This window comes from Anser anser (assembly GCF_964211835.1).
Source record: "Anser anser genome assembly, chromosome: 15".
Classification (NCBI taxonomy): domain Eukaryota; kingdom Metazoa; phylum Chordata; class Aves; order Anseriformes; family Anatidae; genus Anser; species Anser anser.
In genome coordinates, this window is record NC_139736.1 from 16605877 (window position 1) to 16633620 (window position 27744).

Sequence of the window (27744 nt, forward strand, 5' to 3'; positions counted from 1 at the left end):
CAGCAGAGTTTGCATCAAACCTGAAATGTCAGCGGATTATTACTAAGCTACAGATACATCAGGAATGCTGTATTCACTTTTCTACTAAAATACCTCTGAGGTTTCCTGTATACTGTGTGTGGCTGAGCTTGAGCACTTGTCAGGGACATGAGTAATGGGGAAAGGTTCAAGGTTTTATTCCTCCACAAAAGCCTGTGACAAGAGTGGGGTTCCCAGAGCAGCTTGTGTCTGGTACCAAGCTCTGGTGGAAGTGGTGGCCTCGCTCTTGGCTGGAGAGAATAGGCCAACCCAGCAAGATCATTGCAAAATAACTGGGGCGGGATGGGTTGGCCCATGTTTGGGAGCAGGGTGACTCTTCCCTTTTTCAGTTTCTTTTATTTATAAAAAATAATTTCCCTGGTAAACTGTAGATATTAAGAGTTTTTTCATTGCTCTACCATTTCTAGTGCTCCTTGCACTCTGCTGGCATCTTGAATTCACTGTTACTCCACCACAGGCAGTATCAGAGCTGAGGGTTACAGAGAAAAAAGTATTTCTGAATATCTGGTTTTAATATGGGGTTTCTTTGGATTCTTTACTACACATACGTATTAAAAAAGTAGAAGCTTTCTGTCTATCTTTTCTACAATACTCACTTCTGTTGTTCCCCATCTGTCTCCAATAAGCATTTTATTTGGAAATATTCCCTCTGAAGCTCAGATTTCTGCTGTGCCTCTTGGAAGGAGGAAGATAGAAAGGTTTGCTGTGTTTTATAGGGTCACTGCCCTACATTTATTTTATCTACTTACCATTTTTCTGTGTGACCTTTTCAGCCACAGCAAAACTTTTCAATGGTCCAGAAAACCATGTTGGGAAGAATGCTAACACTATGCTGCCCTTGATAGGATGGTGACTGGCAGTATATAAATACTCTCAACAGAATGACAGAAAACACTCTTCTATATTTACCAGGAGCCCTGGGCCAACACACACAGTGGTAGGAGCCCATCTGCTCTGTTGCAATCATTTTATCGACACACTACTATTTAACAGCCGAGGCTTTTGTAAAATTTTGTAAGCTTGGTGCATGCAGTAAGCAGGAGTTCCTTTAATAGCAATATGGCAAAATCTAAATAAATCTGAAAGGTGACTTGTATGTTAGAAGGTCTAGTGATTCATCTGAAGATCCATATAACAGAAGGAAGGAATTTAGGTAAATTTGTGATTTGAGGGACACATGGGTCTTGCTAAGGTATGGGGAAGGTTTCGGTCCTAACCCTGAGTGGCTCCAGAAGTCACTGTGCAGATCCAGCTCCCACTGCTGGATGACCTGGTGCAAAGATGGGCACAGTTGCTGCATTTCAGATTCTTTCTTACAATTTTACTTTACACTTACTAGAATAAAGTCATTATACACTGTACTGCTGAGCTGCTACATTTTCCAGCCATTTGCCTTTGTTTCCCACTACACTGTTTCATTTTTCTTTTGGATATTTGCTCACATAAACATTTCTCTCCATTTCTAAAAGTGCAACTTTTTAAGCCAACGTTCAAAATTGGTCACCAGTGTACTGGAGCCAATGATCTCATTTCCCCCTGAAATGCCAAAGCCTGAATTTGTATAAACCTACATTGAAACTATGTTTGAAAGACAGGTCAAGCATCAGAGCTTGTTTCTGGCTAAATCTTCATCTAGTGTATGTGGTTATGGGTGTATGGAGGTTGATATGAAAATGCAAACTTACCTTTCATTTTCAAACCCAACTTTTCATATTTCCCATTGCTCCAGGCACTTTTGCCTATCAGTACCTCCATGCAGAAGCACCTTAAATACTTACTTAATTTTAAGCATATGTCTATATCCACTGCTATCTATTAGACAATTTTAAGTTTAGTCCAGTTAACAGATCATAGCATTAATCTCCATTACAAAACAAACAAACAAACAACAACAACAACAAAAAAACAACCAAACATGTTAATTGTATTCCAAGCACCAGAGTTTCAGACTCGGTATAACTGTGTAAGAGTCTGGAAGTGCATTTCCTGCAGGCAGAGAATCAGGATGGACCAATAGCAGAAATGAAAGCTCTTTCATCCTTTCCATAACGGGAGTAGTATCTCACCCCTCCAAATTTTATGCATTAGATCTGAAAAAAAGGAGTCGTAAACATGCTGTAAAAAGACAGCTGCTTTAACAGCCCACTCCCCAGAGATAGTCTGTGAAATATCTTGGTGTGAATTCATAACATCTGAGCAGTCTTAGCTGAATTAAAGACTGAAAAGATGACTATAGCAGCAAAATATGATTTCAGAATTCAAGTTAGCCAAATGAAGAAATTCATGGTTTAAGTGGTACTTCATGTTCTTAACATTTTTCACAGAAACTTTCAAAAACACCAGGTTAACATAATCAGTGTTGAAGAACAACAGATTTCTCTTAGGAAAACTGTTTCCTTCAGTGCAAACTGAAAGTCTATCTGTGTGGCTATTTATTTATTTATTTTTTTCTGATGCACAGATGTGCCTTTTTCTCCCTGTTTGGGAAGACTTCTGTGTGATTCTGTAAGCATAGCCATTTTACAATTTTATATTCCCAATTTTAAAAATAAAAAAAGGAAACGAGCATATAATGACCATAAATTGAACTTCAGTTTAAAACTCAAATAAAATACAACTTCAGTCAATGAAGTGTTATCACTATTCTGAATTTGTATGGAATCAGCTTGGTTTGAAACACAAACCTAGAATACAAGGGCATTACTGAAGTCTAGTTAAGGGCAAAACTTGGTAATTTTTTCCTTAATAAAACATGCGCCTTGAAATAAAAAATATCACCATGGAGGTAATTTTCTTTGTGTTACATGAGAACCCAGGGAAAGGAGCAGAAAGGAAACAGGGCCATGGAGATAGGAGTGGAGTTGCAAATGTGGTGCTCCGTGTGGCTGGGCTGCTGAGCTGGGGTTGCTGAACCTCAGCTCATCTGCTCTCCCAAGCAAAGCAGCAGTGATGGATGTAGCAATATGCAGGGCAGCAGCTCTCCTTTGCAATGAGTAATGGGACCAGTGAGCCACGAGTCTTCTGATCCCTTCTGAGAAGATCCTTAGCCTCGTGCATTTTTCTGTTTCTTTTCAAGAAAGCATTGTTTCCTTCATGGTCACTGCTGAGCCCTACATAAATCCATATCCACAGTGTGATTAATGGCTCTTTAGTACCAAAGGAAGTGGTTAGATAATGCTTTTAATCACTGTCAAGCTTCATAATTTTCCCACTTAATTTTCCTGTCTCCTATGAAGCTTCTTCATGGCAAAACCTAATGAAAGCTGCTACGTCATGTTGGATGGACTTGCAGTGCACTTCAGGTGATATTTATAATACCTTTAGCCTGCTTTTCCCAAAGCAGCTGCTGAAAATTGAGCACTTTTGTGATTCTTTGTGAAGGAAGAGCCAGGATCTGCCTATTTCTGTTCCTTGACTGGGGGAAAAAATGTAATGCAGAACTAGAAAGTTGATAGTGTCCTGATGACATAGAAAATGAAGGTTTTCTTCTTCCATGGATGACTGTAGTAAAATGGTTCCCAGATCCTGTCTTCTTTGGCATCAGTCTTCACTCACTCATATGTGGGAATCACCTCAAGATGGAGTTTAGGTTTTGTAAAGTACAAAAATGCAAGAAAATGTGAAGAGTCACAGTGCTGAGTTTTCACAGATGTCCACAGCCTAGCTGAACCTCTCATCTCTGGAGATCAGTGAGAAGCAGCCTCAGACATGCCATGGGCATGGTGTAGCTGTGTCTCAGCATTTAGGTGACCATGTACCCTAGAATCTGGAGTGTCACACTTTCAACCCTCACCCTCCATTTGGCTCTGTAGAGGTATTGGATAGGGGGCCTTTATTCCCTTAACCTTTCACTCAGCATCAAACACTGTGCTTAGGGAAGCCAAGGATGTTTTAGCTTGATTATTTAATTTGGAGCTTTGCCTGACCATCTGCCTAGCCAGGCAGTGGGAAGACAACTCTTGCTCTCACTGTGCCACTAACAAATAAGCTCCACTGGCAAACAGTATTTAGTTTTTTCAAGGGAAGGCAGTGTAGAAAGGTTCCCACATTTTAGCAGTTTTGTTGTAAAATTACTGGTTCCAGTTTTAATTTTTGCATTTGTCATTGGCAGGGAGTGAACCAGAAACCCTGTTATATGCCATACATAGAATTTATTCCATTCTATGTAAAGCCAATATTTTCCCTTTTGATTAAATGGCAATAGCAGAATGTTTGCAGTCTTTTGAAACCTCTAGGTTTTTTTTCTTTAGATATAGACAAAGAGATGATTTCTGTTGCTGAGAAAATATTTGCTAAAACCCAAATTTGTGACTAGTTTCCCTTTCTCATGCAGTTGTTTTCACAAGCATGTCTAACCAACTAAAAGTGGAAAGCCGTTCTTAAACTTCCAAAAAATTGTAATAACCCTAATTGCATTTTAATATTTGGTGGGCTTTATAATTGCCAAGAAAGTATAGACGTCAATGCTAAACCTCATATAACTCTACCATCCTTTACCATATGTGAACTGCCGTCCTAGAGCATTTGCGTGATGACAATGGGAGTTGTAATTACCCATGATCTGAGATGGACAGTAGCAACGTGTTTTATTCAAAAGACATGAATCATTAGTGCCTTCACAACAGCCTGTAGAGAATGAGAATATTTATTAACCATCAAGGACTATTGTCTGCTCTTACAGACTTTCATCGATGCCAACTCAGGTCAAATCTGTGTATGGACAGTGAGGAGATGCTGCCAGTCAGGGAAGAATATAGAGAAGGCTGCAATAGGGCCTCAAATAGCATAGCAATAAACCATGCACACTTTAAATTTAGCCTCGTTGTCTTGGAGTTGTCTTGGAGCTCCTTAACAACGTTCACTGAGTACCCTGTACATGTGTATGTGCATATATATTCTGAATACAAACATACTTTCCATGGCCAGTTTTCAACCTTCACGCATCCCCAAGTAGTTAATGAAGATATTTGATATTACACCTTTAAAGAGCACTGAAGGTTGATGGTTTCTGGCTGGACGTGTAGAGTAGGGAGGATTATTTCTGTTCCTCCCCAATGGACACAATGATTGGTGTCCAGGTTAGGACTAGGGTAAATGTTTCCAGTAAAAGGGCTACAGGTGGGTTTCTAAATACAGTTCTGCTCTGAAAACCCACCAGGTAAAATTAATACCTTCTCAGTCAGAGATGAAGGGCTCCCTGCTACACAAATCTCTCTCCACTGACTCTGTCCTGTACCAAGGGATGCTGCACCATGGGGCCGTCATGCAGTGCAAGTCCTGCCACCCCCAGGCACGTGTGTGACGGATATGAGCGTTCTGTCAGCTGACTCATTTTCTGACCAGACACAAGTAAAACAGATATGAATGATCTTAATAATTCTCCTATGATATTTTTTTACATTTATGTTTGTATTAAAAAACTGCCAGTGGTGAGGAACTACACATAATACTTATGTACCTCCATCCTGTGCTGCAGCACAGCTGTGTGACGAACGATCCTTGGAGAAAACAAAAATGTTATCCTTAATACCCTAAGATCTTTTATCTTATAAAGACTATTTTGTAGGATTGAAAGACAGCATTTTTCCTGTATGACTGGGGTGGATGAAGTGCACTTGCACCCACAAGCCTATTAGCATGATATTGGAGAGTTCCTGTAAATGTGTGGCCAGTGACAGAAATGCTGTGAAAATACCTTATGGTGTTAAAAAAATAGAGCTATTTAAGAACTGTGACTTTTTTTTTTTTTCCCCTGAAAGTGTCAATCCATTAAGGTGGTACCAGTAAAGCTGCAATATTTCAAAGACCCTGCAAATGGCTTGAAAGAAAGTTAAGGGAATATATTTACAACGTGCCTTGTCATTTTTCAGGGAGATCTGAGAACAAGCCAGTGCTGAAATATGTGATGCCAGACTGCTTCAGGAAAGAGTCCACCACAAAATGGCCATCAAGGCAGTCTGGTTAAATATTTCTTAGAAAAAGTTGTGTTTGTGCATCTCGGAACAGTGTGCCCCCAGGCAGCCTCATGGGGAGGGTCCACTGCAGTCACAGGGTGTCCTGGTGCCACCAGTGTGAGACTGGTAGAGGGACAGCACAGAGGAGCTGTCCCCAAAGGCCTGTTCATCCCAGCTCTCGGAGGTCAGGTCAGCTCCCCCCTTTCGAACTGACCGACCAGCTGACAAGCTTTTGCTCAAGGAGCAGGACATGGAAATCTTTGCTCTCAGTTCGATATGGTTCAGGTTGGAAGTAAGAAAAGTGGGCACCCTCTAAGTTTCGCTGGTGGCTGGTTGTCAGCCAATCTGTCCTGCTGCCAAAGATGCCCATAGTGTCCAAAAGGCTGAGACAGATTGGTTGACATTAGCCTGGAAGGCAACTCTCTGTTGACCTGTAGAGGAGGTTTCTCCCCCAAAAAGCAAAGGGCAAAGCCAGTGCCTTTTCTCCAGGACTGAAGCAATCACTTTGTCCTGACAGCCATGGGAACCTGGGGTGGTGGGCTCCAGGGCTGTCACCCAAAGCTCTTTCTTTGGCTGTTGTATTGGCAACCACTTCAAACCACCCCAAAACATACATTTTAATAAGCTAAGTTCTTAGGAAACAGACTGTTTAAACTGAGGGATTTGCAAATCCACTCCACATTGGTTAGTGGTCACCAGCCAACTTCAGAAGGTACACCAGCTAGGGCAGGGCCACACACTGCAGGCAACAGGCTCCTGTGTAAAATATATGTGAAAAAAAATTGTTAAAAGGTAAAAAGAGGTCACGGAATCCCGATGTACCTCTGCATGTGGAGATGTACTTATTAACTGGTCAGGCTGTGCTGGACATCTACAGAGGGTTTATGTGACAAGTTTTTGGTAGCAAGGAGACTGCAGGGGTGGCATATATGAGAAGAGACCTGGTAGGGAAAAGCTGAGTGTCCAGCAGAGCTGCAGAGGGAGAGAAATAAAGGGGGTGGGAAGCAGCAGTGGTGGGCACAGTGTGTCTCATACCTACTGTGGCACAGAGTAAAGGTGGCAATCAGCAGCCAGGCAATTCCACATGATTTACATTAAGAAAAAAAAGAGAGAGGGAAGAACAGAGAGTGTTTCAGTAAATTAGATGGTCCTGACAAGAACTTTTGAGAGAAGACAGGAGGGAGCTGCCCAAAGTGTTCTCTCTTCAGCTTAACCAATGAAAAAGCAGCATAGGGCAGTGGAGTGACTTGGCATAAAACTTCACGCATGCTTTAAATAGCTGAAGAAAGGCACTTTATACACAAACTCATCCTTCAGGCTTAGCAGGGCAGCATCCAAAGGCTGGCAACCCCTGCCTGAAGTTTCCGAGAACCTGGGCTGCTCCAAGTCTCCTTGGCACTCCAGGAGCAAGTGGTGGCCAGCCGCAGGGCTGCGCTTTTTGGCTGCCTGTGGGAAGCCCACTGATTCTGCTTGGGCTTCCCACAGGCAGCAGCTCTTCAAGAATTGCTCCAGATATGGGTCCATACCACAGGGTCCATCCTTCAGGAGCACACTGCTCCAACCCCCACAGGGGTCCCCCACAGGCAGCAGCTCCTACCAGGTCACCTGCTCCTGCATGGGCTCCTCTCCACGGCCTACAGATCCAGCCCAAAATCTTCTCTGTCAGGGGTCCTCTACAGGCTGCAGCCTCCGTCAGTGCAGGTCCACCTGCTCCACTGTGGTCTCCTCCACAGGCTGCAGCATGGAACCCTGCTCCACTATGGTCCTCACCACAGGCTGCAGGGGACTTTTGCTCCGGAGCCTGGAGCACCTCTCCCTCTACTTCTTCACTGACCTTGGCGCCTGCAAGGCTGTTTCTCACTCCTCTCTCTCTCCCAGCTGCTGTGTAGCAGAGGTTTTTTTTTTGTTGTTGTTGTTGGTTTTTTTCCCTTTCTTAAGTATGCTCTCACAGAGGCACAAACAACATCGCTTAATGGCTCAGCCCTGGGCAGCAGCGGGGCCCTTATCTAGAATGGGGCAGCTTCTAGATTCTTCTGACAGAAGCCACCCCTGTGGCCCCCTGGTACCAAAACCTTGCCACGAACAGCAAAACCTTGCCCACTACACTTGGGGAATCCATGCTGTCTACTCCCAGTGATTCCTTGTCCTTCCTGCACCTGGAAATGGTTTCCAGGATAAGCGCTTCCAGCACCTTCCCAGGGAAGGAGGTGAGTGTGACCGGCCTGGGGTTCCCCGGGTCCTCCTCCTTGCCTGGCTTGTGGATGGCAGTGATGTTTGCTTCCCTGCATTCTTGGGGCACTTCTCGCCATTGCCAGGAACAAACAACAATTCCCGAGAGTGGCCTTGCAATGGCATCAGCCAGCTCCCTCCACGCTCATGGGGGAATCCCATCAGGGTTCCTGGACTGCTCTCTCGGTTTTCTCAAGGCTTGCCCGACCCCATGGGGTTTCCGTGGCAAGGTTGAGGTAGCGGGCTGGGGGGATGCAGAGGTGGGCTCTGTCAGAAGAGACCGGGGGCTGCCTCTTCTCATGGCAAGCCCGCATCAGCTGCCTGGGCCTCCTACTGCAGACCCCTGAGCCCGAGGCCTCAGCTGTCGTGTGATGGGCTGGTGCAACAGCCCCGAGGCAGCCGGGCTCTCTCCGCTCCTCTCCCTGAGGGCGGCGTGCAGCAGAGATGCCCCCTGCGCAGTCTCCAGGACTGCATGGGGGTGCAGTGAGGCATGGGGAAGAAGGACTCAAACACCACTTCAAAGTTCACTGTTCTTTATTGGCGGCCGGGAGACGAACGCAGGCCGGCTGCGCTACGCTGTCTCCACTTCCTCCACCTGCGGGACACCCATCTTGGTGGCCCCGGCATCTGCCTGCTGTTGGGGTGCTGAGCCATGGGCAAGGAGCTGGGCCCAGCCTGAGGCTCCGTGTCATGCCAGGGCCTCCAGGAACAGCGTGAGCGGTGATTCCTCACGCGTCTCCCAGGCCTGGCTTCGTAGTGAGGCCTTGCCAGCCTTTCTGGAGGTGGCCCCACCTGCCTTACCTGGATCTCACCTTCTGGAGAGTCCACGTCCATGGGCAGGACATCGTCCTCTGTGGGTGGCACCTGCGCAGGCTGCACCTGCTGTTTCAGCCAGTCCCTGTTCAAGGCCTGGGTGCTGTCCTTTGAGGGTGGTACATTACCTGTCCTACTCCTTTTTTCCTGAGGGTCCCTGTGTGTGGGTTGGACGTGGTCTTGCCTGTCAGGTACCACTGTGATGGTCCTCACCCATTTTTTGTTGGGGTCCCTGTTCACAAGATGGACGTTTTGCTCCGATGGTGGCATCTTGCTGGTGTGCACCCATTTTTGTGGTTGGCCACTGTACCTGGGCTGGCTGTGTTCTCCCGCAAGTGGCACCACGGTGGTCTGCACCCTTTCATTTGGCCGGCTGCCGTGCCTTGGCTGTCTCAGGGACTGGGTGTTGTCTTCCGCAGGTGTCCCCTTGACAGTTTGCACCCATTTAGATGGTGGGCCCCCGTACCTTCTGTGGAAGTTGTCTTCCAGAGCCTGTACCCTGCTGGTCTGCCCCCATTCTTTGGGTGGGTACCTGCTCGCGGGCCACGTGTTCTCTTGCGCAGGAGGCACCTTGATGTTCCGCACCCACTTGTTGGGTCGGCCTCCATGCCTTGGCTGGAAGTTGTTCCTCTTGGGGCGCACATGATGGTTTCGCGCCCATTTATTCAGTGTGCTCCCCTCCACCGCTGGGTGTTCATCCATCCTTGGACGTTTAGCGGGGGGTTGCCACTGGAGGTCCCTCCTGTCTTGGCTGTGCTTCCTCTTACTCCCCAGCTGCACATGTTCCTCCATTCTGGGAGGTTTAGCTGGGGGTTGCCATCGGAGGTCCTTCCTTTCTACACTGTGTTTTCTCTTTGCACAACGCACCACTCCTCTCATCCTTCAGGCTTAGCAGGACAGCACCCAAAGGCTGGCAATCCCTGCCTGCAGATTCCCAGCACCTGGGCTGCTCCAAGTCTCCTCGGCGCTCCAGGAGCGAGTGGTGGCCAGCTGCAGGGCTGCCCTTTTTATGGGGCCAGGGACAATGGGCACCAAGGGCAACGGTGACATCAGGAGGCCGCTGTGGTGGCAGCCCAGGCACCATCACAGTGGCCTTCTGTGCTGGCTCTGGCTGGGATGGAGTTAACTTTCCCTGCAGCAGCCCATATAGTGCTGTGCTCTGCACTTGTAGCTAGAGCAGCACTGGTATCACACATCTTGGCGGCGCTGTCGTCTGCCTCCTGTCGGGACGCTGAGCCATTGGCAGGGAGCTGGGCCCAGTTTGAGGCTCCGTGTCATGCCAGGGCCTCCAGGAATGGCGTGAGCGGTGATTCCTTGCACGCCTCCCAGGCGTGGCATTGTAGTGAGGCCTTGTCAGCCTTTCTGCAGCTGGCCCCAGATATCGCTCGCAGTCCCTGTTGGCCCTCAGTCTCTCAACCTCCTCTTTAAGCTCTGCTACCGTTCTTAGCAGATCTTCCAGCTGCTCGTACCTCACACAGGTGGAATATCTGCCTCGCTCCCCTGGCAGCAGCAGGCTCTGGCACTCCCTGCAGGCAGAGACCTGTATAGCCACGGTTCTGTACAGGCCTGCCGTTTGGGTTGCCACAGTGTTTTTGGGGCAAGTTCTCTGCCTGGTGGAGACCGTGGCAAAAACTGTGCTCACAGAGAATGCCAGTAAGTAAGATGGACTTGAAAGAGAAAAGGAGGCTCAGGGGCGACCTTATCGCTCTCTATAGGTACCCTAAAGGAGGCTGTAGCGAGGTGGGGGTTGTCTATTCTCCCACATGCCTGGTGACAGGACAATGGGGAATGGGCTAAAGTTGCACAAGGGGAGGTTTAGGTTGGATATTAGGAAGAGCTTCTTTACTGAGAGGGTTGTTAGGCATTGGAATAGGCTGCCTGGGGAAGTGGTTGAGTCACCATCCCTGGAGGTCTTTAAAAGACGTTTAGATGTAGAGCTTAGTGATATGGTTTAGTGGAGGACTTGTTAGTGTTAGGTTAGAGGTTGGACTAGATGATCTTGGAGGTCTCTTCCAACCTAGATGATTCTGTGATTCTGTGAAAGGGAGGAGGGACAGAACTCTGTGCCCTACCACACGAGCTCCCACACCCAGCACCGCAGCACTGCGGGCAATTCCCAGACGCTGAGCACCCAGTCCCCGTGCCCAGTGCCCACCACACGTGGCCGCCCTCCCGGGGGCTCTTCCTAGGCCGAGGGCCTGGGCGGAGCCGCCATTGCCCTGGCAACGCCCGCTCGCCGTCCGGCTCTCTCGCGAGCGCTGGGGGCTGCGGCCTGGCAGCGTCGCTGGCCTGGGCCGCACCTGGCGAGGGCGGGGGCCGCGGTCCCCCTGTGGGTGCGGCCGGGCCGGTTCCGAGGCGGCTGGCCCCGCCTGCACATCTTCAAATGCAAAACGAAACAGTGCCTCATAAGCAGTCCCTGCCAACCCTATTTTCTCTTAAGGAAGTCTGCTGCTTACCTGGGGCTGGTATCAGGGATGTCACTAGAGATTGCCGAGCCTTATACGGCCGAAGGACTGTTATCCACGGTTCGTGTTTGATGTGGGTCCCAGAGATGGAGCCAGGAGCAGTCTGAGGACTATCAGGAAGGATTACCGAGCCCTGGGAGCAGTAAGGGACTCAGGAGCGCAGGTTGTTTTCTCATCAGTCCTCGTGGTTGAAGGGAAAGGGATTGAAAGGGCCAGTCACAGCTGGCAAATCAACAGCTAGTTAGTTGCCCATGGTTCAAATAACCTTTTCAGAGTTGCTTTCCAGTGGCATTTGGCTTTGTGTGGCGATGGAGGATAGCAACAACGCAGTATTATAAAATATATAGCTTTGTAAGAATAGAAGATGACATACTATGGACACGCAGTCATTAAAAAAAATTAATTTCTAACTCACGAGAGAGAGGTTTTTAGGATTCAGTTCATTGCTGAGTTTACATTTAGCCCCATGATTATGATCAGTGTCTGTCCTTTTTCAGAAGATAGATAAATGTGCCCTCAAAACCGATGTTACAAACCCCATTCACAGCTGCACTGTGCTTCAGTTTGGTGAAACTGTTCTTCTAGAAGAGGTGTTTTTGGAGTTGCACAGCAACCACCTTTCTCAAAATTAATGACAGAGAATCTTAAATCGTTCTTTAAGCAATGCAACTCTCCAGATCCCCTGGTTTATGTCAAAACCTTATTGCAGATGCAGGGACAAAGACGACAAGAAAAAGGGATCAACTTCTGCTTCAGCCTCTGTCATTGGCTTTACTGCTGTTCTCATTGCCTGCTGGTGGAAGTACCCCTCAACCCAGACATGTTCTCATTACAGGGAAATATTTCCCCAAAAAACTTTTTCAGCATTCCTCAGCTACCAAAGAAGCACCATCTCTATGTTCCTCCCAAATAAAATGGATTGGGATTGGGATGGAGAGATGGATGGGGACATGGGCTCCATCCTGCAGTCTCTTCCCTGTGCCACTGGAAAGGAGAGATAAGAGCAGTGCAGAGGAGAGGCAAGGAGTGGAAAAAGTGGAAATAAGGACTAGAAATAATAATTTTGATGCAGTTTTTGGGTCCCTGTCAGACACAGTAAATGTTACAGCCTAAATGAGGACAACAAACAGGGGCAGATGTAGTGTCCACACCTTCAACCTGCTTCTGTGGTCACAAAATAGGGAAGGAGGCGTGCTGCCTGGCAAAGGAGAGCAGCTGGCCGGGTGCCTCAAGCATCCTGGTATCCCCATGCCAGTACCTGCTCCAGGCCTGATGGCATCAACATACCCATGACTTTGTTCTGGCAGGTTATTTACTGTATTATCATCTACTTCCTGAAAAAATCTTTAACTTTTGATTTGTGTTTTAAGATTGCTTGACAAAAAAAATAGATCCTACATTTTCCTTTTTTCTTTTCTGTCTCATTCATATTTGCTCACAAATAAAATAATACCGTGGAAACACTATCCAAGCAGAACAGGAATTCATTTTCAAGTGTATGAGCAGTTTAAGGTCATTTACTTAATATTAAATTCAAGAAACAACGGTGATGCTTCTGCATTACTCTCCCTGTCTCCCTTTAATGCCACTCTGTGTTTAATCTGTCTTACTGCTCAATAGAAATAGCTTACTCCTACGTTTGAGTAACTGATTGGGTTAGAGCCTGCATCTCAAACACCATCCTGTCACTAGCAATGAATGCTATTTTTAGGTCTTTCATTTCAAAGAAAGGTCAGTCACTATTAAAAAAAAAAAAAAAAGGGAGAAAATAGTCCAATGTTCACTTTCTTCTTTCTCCAGTTTTTAAAGAAATAAAAAAAAAAAAAAAAAATCATCATCACTGTGCTAAGGTAATTTCTAACATTTTAATATACTTACATAGAATCAACAGAATCAGGAAATAAGATTTTATTCTTGAGGTGTTACACATTTCTGACAATGACAAGGTTGTGCTATGAAAGGCCATCAGATAAGAAATACAGTTGGTTGAAATCTTCCGAATTTCAAGTTCCTTATGACATTTTTTCAGAAGGAAAAAAAAAAATAATCTTTCTTCAGAAAATAAGAATAAAAAAAGAACACCTGAGTATTAAGTCAAGGCTACCAAATATACTCAACTTTGACTTTACAGGGTTTCATCTAGTTTATGGGGAAATGTCTGTTAGGGGTCTGTTATATTTAATTAGAAAGACAAGCCCCTTCTGAAGGTGCTTCCAGAAAATTCGGACTCTCCTCGGTGACCCTCAAAGAAGCCTATGGAGACTAATTTTTTAACCCAGCCAACTAAAGCACGCCAACTGAAGTTGGGCCACATGAATACCACCAGTGTGTATTGGTGGAAATTCACTGTGGAAATTCGCTGGCAGACATACTTCAGGATGCCCAAGTCTTTCAGGCAGCTGCAGCTGAGTTTCCTTTTGCTCATGACTTGCCCAGTGGAAGATCTCCAGTACCGCCACAACCAACTTCTGACGTTCTGTCCACCTTTATTGAAACCTTCTTAGTCAGGCATAAAAACTAATGTGCTGGCTTTTCACTTGAGGTTTCAGCTTTTACTTTCTTTTTTTCTTTTCTGTCAGCATGCCCTAAAGTTTGGGAGACGATGACCACAAAATACCCAGCACTTGCCTCTACGGAGTAGAGACAATCTGTCCTTGCATGGCCACTGGTAATGAAATGTAAGTATGAATTAGCATCAGCTGCTTTGTAGGGAATTTTGAGGGAAAAGGTGAGGGGAGGATTCAGAGAAGAGGCTCTGTCATTACGGTTTGGGCTGAGGCCATACAGACGTAAGTCATGTGAGCCACAGAATAGAGCTTATCATTTGTCAAATAAACTATTCTGATGAGTAATAATAGTACAAGAAATAAAACCATCACAGCTGTATTTGTGGTGGAAGCGTATGCTTTTTTGTTACCTAATGCCCATAAAAAAATTCATAAACCTGAAGATAGAAGAAGAAAAGTTTGATTTTGGTAGCATAGAAATCATATGTCAGGCATAGGTCCAAAAAAGGGATAAATAAGAGGAACAGACTGATCTGCCTGTACAAGCTGATTTTGGTTTTGCAGGATGAAATCAAATAAACACATCTGGTTGTTATCACATGGTACTTGAAACACTAGCGAATGAGTGGCCCTAGAACTCCTTTAATGCCACCCACCATGAAGAAACATCTCTACCATGTCTCTAGCTCAGGTATTTTCAGATATTTTAGCATGCATTGAGATGTGATTCTTGCTTTATTTGAAATACTGGTATATTCAGCTATCATTCTTACAGCAATTTAGCAAATAAAGAGTGCTAAACAGGAAAGAAATAGAACTGAAGATCAATTTCTGCTTAAAATTGCCTTTTGTCTGGAGCTCAGGTCAGCAGAACACACACAGGTGTAGTGTGTAAGGGTCATGCTACCCCCTCCATCCCAGAAAAGCAATGCCTGCTAATGCTGACCAATTTGGGCAGTGACTCTGTTATAAATTATAGCAGAATTTAGCTCTGGATAGACTCTACAAAGCAAATTTATGCAAACCATTTCATATTGAAAAGCCTGATTACCATTTACGATATGATGCCTTTCCATCACTTTAGCAGTATCAAAAGACTTTATTGTAAATGAGATCAAAAAAAAAAAAAGCAAAAACATGAAAAAGAGCACAGTCATATCCTGACGGATAGCACGTTCCTACAGACTGTTACCACCAGTTGAGAGTATGTGCCAATATTTTTATGAACTATCATTACAAAACATAACTTAAGCAGGCTGGAAGAAAACAGCAACCTAGAAGTGGTGTTTAAGAAAGCCGTGGGAAAGGAAAAGAACAGAAAGGAGAGCTGCTGAGCTGAATCAGCATGTGGGCTGTAGCTGGAACAAAAGGATTCTTCAGTTCATGCCAAAAATACTCATCAGTGCTGCTGCTTTTTTAAGCTTAACATTCATAGGTGACTTTTCTTGTCTCTGAACTATCTTGTGGGAATCCACATGGGTTCAGATATGGGTGGCTATCAGCCTGGGAGAGGGGTTTGTTCCTCAGTGAGCAGGGCAAGTTGGTGCTCTTTGAGGCTCTGTCCTGCCCCAGGACTACCCTGGAGCTCTTCACAAAGGGCCTCTGCAATTTAACATGTATGGGTCAACCCTTTTTTTTTTTTTTTCCTTTCTCCTGTCCCTTCTCAGTCAGAATGTCCAGGCATGCCTCAAAGACAGCTTGGCAAGCTAGGCACCTACTGAAGATCTCAGCTGTAGAGGTAGCTTGTACCCAGATGGGCTATGACCACAGCCTTGCTGTGTTTTAGATGACTTACCAAACAATATCAAATATCATTAAAATGTCTGGGAAAAAAATCACAGCTGAACAGAGGAATGTTTTTCTTGTAATGTAATTAGGTTGTAGGACTCATCACAGGAAGCCACTGAGTCCAGAAATTTAACAGGCTTCAGAAAGATTCAGGTTCTAGAGGGGGAAAAAAATGTCTCTAGAAAGGGGGAAAAAAATTAAGTTATCACATTGAAGAAATGCAAAGAGTCTTTTTTTGTTTCAATGTTAAAGGAATATTTAAGAATTAGAGCTTAGAAAGAAATTTGTTATGGAGGCAAACATGAAACCTACCAACCCCAGTAACCTCAGAAAGATCAAACAGAGCTGAAGAAACGTGGCTCTTATTCAATCCATGCTATTCCCTGTGCAAACTTTATGGTTCATCCACGTCCTGGTATCAGGAAGGCAAATATGGACAAAATGCAGGAATTCTACATACAAGTCTAATTATTCTTATGGTATAGCTAGGAAAATGGGCAAGTCTAAGTTCTGACAGCGTGGGATTATGCCCATACTCCCTATGGCTTTGGCTAGTCCTTTAACAGAAGCAGCAGCATCTGGTAATCCTTTTCTCTTACTGCGTTATGGTAATGACCTGGGCAATACTTTTGTGGTTGTCAATGTAATGCACAAACAAATCCCTTTGTGCTTTCCATCAAGTCATCAAGTCATTTCCATCAAGTCATTGGTGTAAATCAAATTCCCGTGCAGAACTAACTGCTGCCCATCGATACTGCTCACTGATTGTAGACCATGGTAGGTTTCCTGAAGAAACTCACTCTGTAGAAATGATCATGCTCTTAGATAATGTATAGGTGACTCCATGACAAATTTGTTTGTGTTTTTCTTAGCAGAGATAAGGAGACCTTATTTATAAAACTTAAGGTAAGTTCACTTTTATCAGCACTTCAAAGATCACCAATAATAATATTTTAGAACCTGAATGAATGTTTGATATTTTGCTAATCCTAAAGCAAATAGATCTAAAGAACCAACAAGCTTAACCATGGAAAAAATACAGTATATACACTTGCAAAAATCAGGGTGACCTTTTATTCTTCATCTAGAAAACTTTTTTTGCATCTGAGGAAATTAATAGTAATAACTCAACATTTTTGGCCTCAAAATCTATTCACTTAAAAAAGGAAACCAGATTTTTAGTTAAGTAGCACTATTCTCTGGGAACAGAAGCAGTCTTTGTTATTAAAAAGGCATTTACATAAAAACTTTCCACATTTAGGGACACTTAACTAACTCAGGAGTAGAAAAACATAAAAAATAATATATGCCATACAGAAAAGATGGTAGAAAATGTGTGTATTACTCCATGGCTTGGCTGATTATTGGCTGTCAGCAAATTGGATTAGAATTAGAACAGTTCAGTTGGAAGGGACCTACAAAGATCATCAAGTCCAACTGCCTGACCTCTTCAGGACTAACCAAAATTTAAAGCATGATATTGAAGGCATTATCCAAATGCCTGGCCCGGTGTCTGACCACCTTCCAGGGAAAGAAATATTTCCCAGTGCCCAGTCTGACCCTCCTCAGGCGTAGCTCTGAGCCGTGCCCTGCGTTCCATCTGTGCTTCTCCGCCTAAGGGAGCTGTGAGCCATGAGGCTGCCTCTCAGCCTGATCTCCTCCTGACTATAAAAAACAAATGATGGGCTTTAATTCTACCCCAATGTGAAATGGATTCAATCAGTTGCTTCAGGAGATACTATTAATGCAATCACAGTTTAAGAAACCGGCCTTAAAGGGAGATGCCAAAATGAATTCTTCATGTAGTAATAAAGGAAGCCAGAAGACTCCTTCACAATGAGTCAAGTCTGCAATAAAGACAAGCCTGACATTTCATAAGCTTCTAAATAAGTATGCCATAAATATTAGTTTCTGTTTGTATTTCTAACACTTGTAAAGGCTCCAAAGCCAGTCAGAGCGTCACTAAAGTATTAAATTTGATATGACACAAAGTTGCAAGTATAAGCTAGGAAACCATCAACCTGCAAATTATTTCATAATCCATCCACTGCTCAGGCAGTTATGTGTTTTTCCATCTTAATTAATTTGCAACAAATTGTGAAAGGCTTAAAGGAAATATTTACTTTTTCTTAATCAAAGAATAAAATTAATCCATGGGACACATTACTGCATAGTAAACTAGTAGTCTTTTCAGAAGAAAACACTGAAAGAGTTTGAAAAACATCAGTTTAGGTTTTCTATCCCTTCCTCTCCCAATTTTTTTTTTTTTAAACTCAGTCCCACTTCTGAAGTCACAAGAAAGTAGCATGTCCCCTGGCAATAACAGCCTTCAGATTTGTACAAATGCTGCCAGACACTCCCTTTTTTCACTGCAGCACTTTCCAAACCTTATCAATTCACAAAGGCTGTAATGAAGTGATTACAGAAACAATAGACAATGGTGGAAAAAAGGCCTATGAGGGTTACAGAGAACAACTCTTCATCCTCCACACCACAGGAAAGCCTAGACTCTGTTTGGCCTGGGCACCCTGGGGTTCAGGAACCCATCTGCAAAATGATGGGGACAGGTGCTTACATTAGTCTGTGTATATCATATTTTATCAGGTTTTGAAACTGCAACATCATGATTTATAGACAAGGTGGTTTAGGTCATCACAGAGATTTTTAAAGTGTATGTGTAGTCATTTATTTTCCTGATGCTCTTTTCTGTTGGGCTGGACTCAAAGCATTGATAGTGCATTATTTTTATCATCAAATGATAGGAAAAATCATATCAACAGAATTGTCTGTTCCTCATTTGTTCCTTAAAAATATGAGGAATCATGCATTATTGTGCAATAATAAAGCAATAATGACTGTGATGGTGTCTAAACATTTTCCAGGCATTCATTTGGGCTGCCTGGCAGAGATTGGCAGCAGCTACCTGGTATTGCCTTATTCCATGATCTCAGCAGTTGAAGAGTTTGGGGCCACCCACTCTGAGTAGGCATTTCAGAACAAATAAGGTCTTTGATGATTATCGTTGTTTTCATCATTAAATTGTACATGACTATATTACAAAAATAATTAATTGGTTGTAAACCTCATCATGGATCCTTTGAAATCAATGATAAGGCTTCTGCTGACTTTAACTGAAAAAAACCTCCAGGTTCTGACACACCTTTGTGTGATCTGCATAGCACAGGCTAAAAATATATGTGAAAGGATTACAAAGCATTTGTGCCTGGTTTTAAAACGGATGGAAATTCACCTTAATGCAAAGAGTCATCAAAATCTATATGTACCATTTAACTCTTCAGAAATCAAGGTTAACTTGCATTTAGGAGATTTGTATAAGCTAAGACTCCATGCAGACATGAATTTCCCCACTGTGCAAAGATTGTGGCTTTGTTGGTTCCTTTTCTTGATTATTTAGGATTTGAAGCAGATATCCGAGAGCTTTTTTTTTTTTTTTAATTCCTGAACAAGTCTTATATATACACAATATACAAATACGTGGCTTTTTTCTATTATTATTATTTTTTAGTTACATTGTTAGCTATATTTAACAAACACAAGCTGATCCACATGTTCTGAATAGAATTTAACCTGTTGTCTCTGGAAGACATGGGAAGCTTTCCCCTTGGCTTCAGTCAATTCTGAACACTATCATTTTGTGTTCAGTCGTAATTCTACAGTGATAGGGTAGGTCCCCACTGTGAGAAGTTAAATATGATATATATTTGTTAAGTACTTCTTTGAAATAAAATGTTATTTCTTTTCCCTCTTAATTTATAAAAATTTAAAATGGATGAGCTCCTAACTTGCTCTGCCTGCTGAACCGTTGAAAGAGATTAGAATATAAATATATATGACATCCACATTATTACCAAATACATTCATTAGCAGCAATGCTATCACAGTGAATATGAAATGGAATTAACAGTGACAGGGCAAAATTAAAGTGTTTATACATTTCTTTCTCACAGCTTACAAACTCAGGATTTATTCCTGACCTTTGGTGTAAAACTTGATGATTGCTGGTAAATCAAACATACTGCTGTTAGTATTCAGTGCCACAACTCAGACCTTTTCACCCTAGAGATGTAACAGATATTTTTCTAAGAATTTCTTTGTAGATTAACATTAATTATCATGCATACTTCATGTACTAATGTCAGTACAAAATAAGCTTATCGCCATTCACAACACTTCCCAGTTTATTCTTGCCATGTTGGCATTATGTGTTTACATAATACAGCATCACAGCGTGGCTGAGGCCAGGGCCCCCCCGGGCCGTCTGCTCCCCCCTGCCCCAGCAGGGCCACCCCGAGCAGGGGGCCCAGGCCTATGTCCAGGCGGCTTTGGGAGATCTCCAAGGAGGAGACTCCACAGCCTCTGTGGGCAACCTGGGCCAGGGCTCCGGCACCTGCACAGCACAGAAGTGCCTCCTGGTGCTCAGAGGGAGCCTCCTGTGCTCCGGTTTGTGCCCACTGCCTCTGGGCCTGGCCCTGGGCACCGCTGAGCAGAGCCTGGCTCCATTCTCCGTGCACCCTGCCTTCAGGGGTTTGTAGGCATTGGTGAGATTCCCCTGAGCCTCCTCTTCTCCAGGCAGAGCAGACCCAGCTCGCTCAGCCTCTCCTCACAGGAGAGATGCTCTGGTCCCTCCATCATCATTGTGGCCTTACATTGGACTCTGTCCAGGTCTCTCTCATACTGGGGCGCCCAGGACACAGGAAGGCAGGTCCGGCCTCACCAATGCTGAGCAGAGAGGAAGGATCACCTCCCTTCACCTGCGGGCAACACTTTGCCTAATGCAGCCCAGATTACCATTAGCCTTCTTTGCAGCAACTCAGTGTCCACCAAGATATGTCCCCAGGTACTTTCCTGCCAAGCTGTTTTCCGTCTGGGTGGCTCCCAGCTGGTGCCTGGGGCCGTTCATTCCCCAGTGCAGGACTTCACTCTTGTCCTTGTTGTACTTCCTGAGGTTCCTGCTGGCCCATTTCTCTAGCCTGTTTATATCTCTCTGGATAGCAGCACAACCCTTGGGTGTATCAGACACTCCTCCTGGCTTTGTGTCACCTCATATAAGCCATCTGTTCAGAAACTCACCACTTTCTCCTTTTTCGTGGACAGTTGTAGCAAGGGCCTAGCACCAAACATCTTAGGGCTCTGGGTCCACAGGTGGGCTCTGCTATGTTGAAAACACCAGGAGAAGGGATTTAGAGGTTAGGTAGAGAGCAGTTTCCAGCCTTTACACATTTTGTGCACTTTATGTGGTAAAGAAATTGTGCATACCAGTCAGGTGCAGGCTTGGTCCTTTTCATTTTGTTAGCTGAACTTACTGTCTCACTCTGGGTCAGTAAGGAATTATTTTTCTAAAAGGCAGCAGTTCTCAGCCTTTTTCTGACAGAAAATCCTGAAGTGGAGGTGTTAACCCCTATTTAACAGTTTTGATACTCTGAAAATAGGCTTGCTTCACTTCATTAGCTGTCACATACCTTAAAAGAAGTCCATATAGACCCTCTGGGTAAAAAGCAGAGCTTGGGCAGGTTTCCAGTTTTTGGACACAAAAAAAACAAATGTTGGCTAATGATAACCATGAGATCATCAGTGAAATATGTAGATGTGGGAGTCATTTCAGGTCAGATGTACGCTAATGAGAAGGGAGAGTTTGATCCATTTTTTTGCCATGTGTGGCCATTTTAACAGATCCATAACAAAACCAAGGATGCAAAACCATAATAATGCAGTGGCATTTAGTCCTGTATAAGAATCTGAACTGTCTGCAGAATAATATCCAGCTGCCTAACTAGGAATAAAATACTGACCCTGAATTACATTCACATGCCTTGCACTCTTGCATATAAACCTACCACTGCAACCATCAAAGTGCAAAGTACTGCACATAAAAGCATCCACAACACCTTCAGCAGCAACAGCAGCTGTAGTCTGCTTGTACGCAGATACACTATGGGAGAGTGAGGATCCAGCTCTCCCATCTCAGTCATAAAGCAGATAGGTCTCTGGTAAAGGGTCTGTTTAGGGACTTTTTTTCCCCCCACATTCTTGTCTTTGAGCTTATAATCAGACTAATCATAAATCCTTCTCTTTGATTCCAAATAGCCTGCAAAAACTCCAGCTTCTGTCCAACCTGGTCATGGAAGGAAAAAGCTCATGGTGGTCAGGGATGTGTGAGCTTTATTCTTTTACCTTATATATGTATTCTAGCATTATTAAAGAGTCACGCCTCAAGTGAGGTATTTCCAGGAAGGGGGACACAGGTGGTGGGAGGGAGAGGGAAAGGAAATGCTCAGCAAAACTCAGGAGCTTAAACATAACACACTGCAGAGGTGAGCTCTTCTTGGCAAGTGATGAGCCCAGTGATGGGGGCTTCCAGTGTTGCCCTTGAGGCTCAAGCTGAGCAGCAAAACAAGGTCACCCCAAAGCTCACCTCATGCACAGAGCTCTGCTTCAAGCAGCAGCAGGCAGAGGGCCAGGGATGTGGGGCTGCAGGAGACATTTTTCTTCCTCTTTCTTCTTGCATGGTTTTGTTCTTGCGCTTTCCCACAATGCTGAATGGAAATCAGAACTCAACCATGTCCAGGTAACTCATTCAAGCAGTAAAATCCCAGCAGCAGTGTGTTTTGCATTCTGGTGACAAAAGGGAATATGCTATGCAGTCATCAGCCATGTATAAAAAAGGGGAAAGCAGGCAGAGCCATTCACTACTCTGATTTTAAATACCTGACCAGGTTGCAAGTACTACTGGCTACTGAGGATTATTTCCATTCAGAATATCACTTCCACCTATTCTTTGACTCTTCATTACATTTTCTGGGGGGATGACAGGACATTTGAAGTGAGGACCCCTCGGAAGAGAGGTTTTTTCAAGCTCTAAAGGATCACACTGGGTTCAGTACAAGTTTTAAGTATTGTTTTCATCCAGGTTTTGCTTTTTTCCTAGCTAGCTGGCTTAGCCCTAGGAATACAATATATGTTCAGTGATCCTGATCATCCAACCAGTATTTTAATTCCTGCTTTATCAGGACTGTAGATATTGCTGGAAGGTGATCTGCAGAAGTCTCCTGGAAATATTTAAAAATATTTGCCAGGGCCATCCCAAACTCCTAAGGTGGTTTTGCTCTAACGCTTTTCTTTCTCTCTCTTGGCTTCAGATGAAGTGTCAGCTCATGAACTATAATAATAGCCTTTCCCTTCAGATTTTTTTTTTCCTTCCAGTTTTGATCTAAACCAATTCTAGTACTCAATAAGAAATTTCTCACAGGAAAACTTTCTTTGAGAGCTACAAATACTTACAATGTCTCTCCGGCACAATGCCTGTAGCAGGGAACTGCTGCAGTCTTTCAGCAGAATTTCCAGGGCTCGTAGAGCAGCTGCAATGGTCTCTCTTGTCTTTTGCATTGCTGAATTGAGCCTGATGATGGCAGAGTCGCTTAGCTCCAGGCTGGCTTACTGTAAGGCATCACTTCAGGAACTGGTTACAGATGAATTGATAACATTGATGCCATTTGAGCCCCCTCTCCTTTATATCAGAGGCTCTCTAATCCACATCGGTATTAAACAGGCTGAAAAAGGGAGGAAAAAAAGAAAGAAAAAAAAAAAGGAAAGAAAATTAAAAAGTCCTTCACTTCAATGTCATTTCAGTCAACCAAGGTCATGGCAGGACCAGATGCTGGTTACAGCTCAGCTCAAGGGAGCAAAGGTCTCTGAAGGGCTGATTGCGAACAGTTCAGGCTGCTCTAATCTCCCTGGGCTACTAATAAAAAGCAAAACCACTTCTGGGGGCACCTCCAGCACTGGGGTGGTCAAACTCTGTTTCTTCCTCTATAGCCTTTACATGCTCAGCATGGGGAGATTGCTCCTGCACTGGGTCTCTCCCAGGGTGAAGGTTTTTATTTATTTATTTATTTTTTTATTAATGAAAGGATTGAAATAACATAAAATCTAACTAGTAAACAGAAATGTGTATAGAAAAAGATGCCGTATTTTTAAAAGGGATATGAAAGTAAGGAACAGCTGGGGATCTTCCTGCTGATTGTATGGGCCTTGAGAGCTGGGTTTTAAAGCAGGGACATAATGAGCACCAGTCATTTATGGACATCCCTCTCACCAGTACTATATATTTCTCTTGCTAGGACTCACTGCAATTTTGCCATTTTCTCCAATGGCTGATTTTTTTTTTTGCATTGTTTTCAGTTTCATTTAATTTCCCTGTTCAATGACAGTCTTCTGTAGAGTCTAGATGAAGAGGGAGACAGCATTTCAAGTAATTATTTTACAGATTTGCAATCACTTGAACAGAAGAGGCAGGTGTAGCCACCGAAATAAATTTCACTGAATTACCATTGCAGTCCTCGGTCTGCACTGGAACCTGTTTAGCACCGTATGGGGAGTTTGTGAAAAGCTGTGTGTGGGAATCTCTCAGGTGTTTTTTTTTACAGCTAACAGTGTTGCTTGGTGCTACAGAGAAAGCATGAGATTTATCGCTAACAGTTTTTCCTTACCATGTCCATTTTCAAAATACAAGTAAATTACTTGGCAGAAAAAATCCTGTAATAATAGGTGATAACCAGAAATCATACAAGGATAAGGAAGGTCTTACAGAGCTCCTGCTACAAATGCAGACACAAACTGTGATACACAGTTCAGGGAAATATAAAAATGAGGAGAAGGAGGAAAAGAAAGTTATACATGAAAAGAGAACTGAATTAAATGAACATACACTAGCCACAATGCATGACCACTGAGGGATCCAAGTTTCACAAACCTTTTCTCCTGACCCCCGGGGGAGCTGATACATTGGTGGTTATGTCACTGTGTCAGTGAGAAAGCTTCTGCACGTTTTTAGGGTCTCCCCTCTCCAAAGGGGGGAAAGGGGCTGTAAGACAAGGTAGAAATACCCTTGCAAGTGTCTGGTTCTGCTGTGAAAGACTTGCAGAAGCCAGTGTTGGTTGGTTTCAGATGCCTCCAGGCTTTGTCCTGATGTGTAAAAAGAATGAGGAAAGCAGAACGACACAACTCTAAGACCGATGCTTGAGCTGCAGCGTGATGCCTTTGCTGGCCAAGGAGCTCACTGCTTGCCAAGGTCCGTGGTATCACTTACCTGTGTGTGTGCAACACCTTGCAGTTTGTTCCCTCCCAAGAGATAAGCTAACGTGTCTTGGGCCAGAGGCATCTTCTGCAGCATTTCAGTGGTCTTGATCAGGAGCTCAATGCCAAAAGCCAGAATTGGCTAGAGAAAACCATGGTTTCTTTGGCTAGAATTAGATAGGATTTGAGCCAGTTAGCATTTCTGGGTTTGGTTAAGCATCACTGGATCTCTCTCCAGTGAAAATAAAATAGAGAGATCTGTGATCCCAGCATCACTTCTGAGAGAAGCTACTACCATAGCAATACATTGCCGGCTTGGATGCAGCTGAACCTGCACCCATGCTCCCTTTGCTAGGTCATGTACTGGGCTTTCCAGCCTTCACGGATGCTGAAGAGAGTAAATGGGCAGATTTTAAATCCCCCTCTAAACTGAATCCCCCCACACTTGACTTCAGATTGTGCACCTGATCACTTATGTTTGGCTTCCAGGTTGGGCACTCTCCAAGTATTCCTGACACTGGGTCACAATGCAAACACTGTAAATAAAATAAAATAAAATAAGTCACTCTTTCCTGTTCTTCCCTGTTTAAAAAGAATTTAATTCAAACAATATACAGTTACAGCCATGAATGACTGGAACTCATTTTAGAGCATATGTTTCCTAGTTAGAAATGAAATTGGCAGTGCAGCTCCCCCCACCCCCCAAAATTACTTGGCTAAGTAGTAGCCAGTTGAGCAAGCAAAAAAGAGCAAGAGGATTAAACCAAAAATGCAGATCAAATAGAAGAGTAGTTGAATCCTCAAGCATTTCGATACACAGCTGATTCAGCAAAACAAGTACACATTCAAATGAAAAATGTCATGAAACAGAAAAACAGGCAGCTTAATCAATAAAGTGTACAGCCTCTCCTGATAAAGTAAAAGCAGCAGCTTAACAAGCAGAACAGAAAAATGAGCTGGAAAGAAAAAGAGTCATGGCACGGAAAAACAATGAAATAAGAATGTGAAATTGAACAGTTTTACTTTGTACCTTAGAAATGCTCAAAAATATGTGCAAAATATTCCCATGTTAATGAAGCCAAAGCAGTTTTTCCTTAGGAAAATCCTCATGGCTTCTGCTGAAAATTTGGAGACCCAGTTGGAGGCCGCTTCAGGCAATGTATGTAACTCAGGGACACAGGCTGCTGTCACATACCTTATTTTGACTAATCCTTGCAGTATGTGAATAAAGGAGCTCAGAAAACAAACGCTTTTTTTTTTTTGATTATTTGTTTTTTACCTAGTCCCATAGTTTATAGAAAGTAGAATACTATTTAATTCAAGATTGCAAGTTGATTATTTTCTCCTAGATCCAGGTTGTTTTATTACAGTACACAGATTTATTATTCTCTGTGAATTCTGCCACTGTGGATTTGATTCACAAAAAGATCCTTACTTTACTGAGTGTTTCAAAAATGTTGAGCAAACACAGAAATTGTTCAAGAGATGCAGATAGATCTTCCACATTCCTCATCTGCAACAAAGCCTTGGCTGTCCCAGTTGCACAGTATTGATCCCTGTGTTAGCCTGGATATTCGAGACTTTGTAAGGAGAGGAGAGCTTGCCTGGGAGGTGCACTGTTTGTGAGTACCCATGTCCTTGAGGTTTAAACACAGACAGAAGCTGCTATCCCATCACCTGCCCGTCAACAGTGAAATCGAAACCTTCTCACAAACAAGCCTCCGTCACAGCAAAGTAAACAAGAAGGTCTGGGAGAACAGCTGATTGAAGGATATGCCAGTGCACATTAAAATATTTGCTAATTGGAAATACATTGTCCCACTGTGCTGCCAGCTCTGGCTCTGACTCATATCAAATGTCAGCTGGTTTCAAATTGAATTTTGCGGTTGATAACCTCATCACTTACCTACCAAAAATGCCCAGAAGATAGGAGACTGCAGTGACACTGAACACTGATTTGTGTTTTCTGGTTCTTATTACTTCCCTTCTCCCCTTCTACTGTATTTTGAGGTAGTTATGACCTGCATAAAGCTGGCTGCAATGCTGAGTTCAACATGAAAACCTGAAGAGTAAATTAATATTTAGATTTCATTGACACAGTTAAGTGAAGAGCCTCACTGAAGCTGATTAGACAAAGATCCCATACAAGTTTTTGCCATTTGCTACAAGTTTTCCAATCAGCACAACATTGCCATGAGTGAAGAGACCAGTCCTCACACAGCAGCTTGGGAGTAATAGGCAGATAAACAGTTCCTAGCAAAGGCAAAGCAAAATTAATAACTTGAATATGTCGGACAGAGAAACAGCTTCCATGAGAAAAACTAACAAACAAACAAAAAACATGGTCACTCACAGGAGTCAAACTTGCAGGACTGGATAAAAATCATGACATGAAAATAAACAGAATAAGCACTACATCCTAATGCCTGATGGGGGTAGCAGTGTTTATAAGGATAAATTTCCACCTGCTGATTGAAACTCTTGCCCATACTGGTTTTGGATTAGTCCTTGTTCAAGTACTGGAAAGATGTTAAAAGAGAAAAATGTTGGAAGTGAACTGACAAAGAAACGAGGCTGCCTTTCCAATAAAAAGAAACTTGCAGTTGTTCAGGTCAGGATCATATTTGGAACTGTGGTTCTGATTCAATAAAGTGTATAATTCCAGGCACATGAACAATCCCTGTTTTTAAGGAGATTTACATTTTACCTTTGTTTTGATGCTTCGATGGGCTGATTATTGTAACAAGAAAAAGGTGAAACTAAATGACTGCTATCATTTCACTGTATGTATTTATTTGACTTTCAAGTTTATGAGGCTGTGTTTTTCATTGAAATTATCTACGTAATCTCTTATTT

The 27744-nt window shown here is 43.6% G+C and overlaps 1 long non-coding RNA gene across 1 annotated transcript; it reads right to left on the reverse strand.

The window, feature by feature from the left end:
* Window positions 1-1546: 1546 nt before the first annotated feature.
* Window positions 1547-27744, reverse strand: LOC310881801. The gene is made up of 7 exons (XR_014572606.1): window positions 26795-27744; window positions 25353-25424; window positions 24902-25055; window positions 23095-23363; window positions 22229-22428; window positions 11492-20968; window positions 1547-2129 (listed from the first exon to the last, which is right to left on the reverse strand). It is a non-coding gene; the product is annotated as an uncharacterized lncRNA (long non-coding RNA).